Raw genomic sequence first — 1,889 nt, 5'->3', positions numbered from 1 at the left:
CTAGATAGCATATTCAAAAGCAGAGATATTAGTTTACCAACAAAGGTCCATCTCTTCAAGGCTATGGTTTTTCCAGTAGTCATGTATGGATGTGAGAGTTGGACTGTGAAGAATGCTGAGTGCTGAAGAATTGATCCTTTTGAACTGTGGTGTTGGAGAAGATTCTTGAGAGTCCCTTGGACTGCAAGGATATCCAACCAGTCCATTTAAAAGAGATCAGTCCTGGGTGTTCATTGGAAGGACTGATGCTAAAGCTGAAACTCCAATACTTTGGCCACCTCATGCAAAGTGTTGACTCATTGGCAAAGACCCTAATGCTGGGAGGGATTGGGGGCAGGAGGAGAAGGGGATGACCCAAGATGAGATGGCTGGATGGCATCATCGACTCGATGGACATGAGTTTGTGTAAACTCCAGGAGTTGGTGATGGACAGGGAGGCCTGGCATGCTGCAATTCATGGGGTCGCACAGAGTCAGACATGACTGAGCAACTGAACTGAACTGAACTGAACAATTTGTGGAGAATCTGAAACTCCTATACATTACTGGTAAAAGGTGAATTTGTACTTTTTAGAGAAAAGTTTGTAAAGATCTAGTGAAGTGGGAAGATACCTGGGAAACTTTGTGGAAACATTTGTAACCATTATTTGCAACAGCAATAAAGTAAAAAACAATACAGCTGTCTCTTTATTGATTAATAGATAATAAATAATCTTATTCGTATCAGTTCAGTTCAGTCGCTCAGTCGTGTCCGACTCTTTGCGACCCCATGAATCACAGCACGCCAGGCCTCCCTGTCCATCACCAACTCCCGGAGTTCAGACTCACGTCCATTGAGTCAGTGATGCCCTCCAGCCATCTCATCCTCTGTCGTCCCCTTCTCCTCCTGCCCCCAATCCCTCCCAGCATCAAAGTCTTTTCCAATGAGTCTACTCTTCATATAGTGGCAGTTAAATAGCACTTTAAAATGCTCGCTGTAGCCTGTGGTGTTCTGAAATTTTTTCTGCTTCTTTGTGTAAGAGGATCAGAATTCCTTATCTGGTAGCTGATGCTAGTATCTGAAAGTGAAAGTGAAAGTGAAGTCGTGTCCAACTCTTTGAGACCCCGTGGACTGTGGCCTACCAAGCTCCTCCATCCATGGGATTCTCCAGGCAAGAATACTGGAGTGGGTTGCCATTTCTTCCTCCAGGGGATCTTCCCAACCCAGGGATCGAACCCAGGTCTCCTGCATTGGAGGCAGACGCTTTAACCTCTGAGCCACCAGGGAAGCCTAGTATCTACTTGAGGCCTATTATTTTGAGGTACATTTTCCCATGGGGAGATTAAAAGGCCCATCCCACCAAAGTCAGGTTTGGTAATATGACTTGCTTTGGCCAATGAAATGTGGGCAAAAATGATTATGCTACATTGAAAGAAGGGTGAAGAGTCATTTCTGTATCTGTTATATGTACCCTTGGCCATGAGCACAACAATGTCCTGGATAGAAGCTGATCTTTCTTTCTAGGTCTAAGATAATGAGAAATGAAAGATGCAGAGCTCATATGGCCCATGAGTAAGACTGTAACTCATTAATTTGAGAGAACTGAGATCCTCCAGTTGTTTGCAGCATAATTCAAGAAATAATGGTTTCCCATTTAAAAAAAAAAAAAACAAAAACCCTGCATACTTAGTGTTACTGTTCTTGTTGTTGTTCAGTTGCTAAATTATGTCTGACTCTGCAACCCCAAAGACTGCAGCATGCCAGGCTCCTTTATCCTCCACTGTCTTCTAGAGTTTGCTCAAATTCATGTTCATTGAGTCAGTGATGCTATCTAACCATCTCATCCTCTGTTGTCCTCTTCTCCTATCCACTTCTGTTGCCCTCAGTCTTTCCTAGCATCAGGGTCTTCT

The 1,889-nt window shown here is 43.7% G+C and overlaps 1 non-coding gene across 1 annotated transcript; it reads right to left on the bottom strand.

Moving 5' to 3' along the window:
* Nucleotides 1-1,194: 1,194 nt before the first annotated feature.
* On the bottom strand, nt 1,195-1,266 carry TRNAW-CCA. Its single transcript has one exon. It is a non-coding gene; the product is annotated as a tRNA-Trp (tRNA).
* Between the last annotated feature and the right edge of the window lie 623 nt (nt 1,267-1,889).

This window comes from Oryx dammah, unplaced genomic scaffold (assembly GCF_014754425.2).
Source record: "Oryx dammah isolate SB20612 unplaced genomic scaffold, SCBI_Odam_1.1 HiC_scaffold_10, whole genome shotgun sequence".
Lineage (NCBI taxonomy): Eukaryota > Metazoa > Chordata > Mammalia > Artiodactyla > Bovidae > Oryx > Oryx dammah.
The sequence above is the reverse complement of the archived record's forward strand: the minus strand, read 5'-3'. Positions and strand labels throughout refer to the sequence as shown.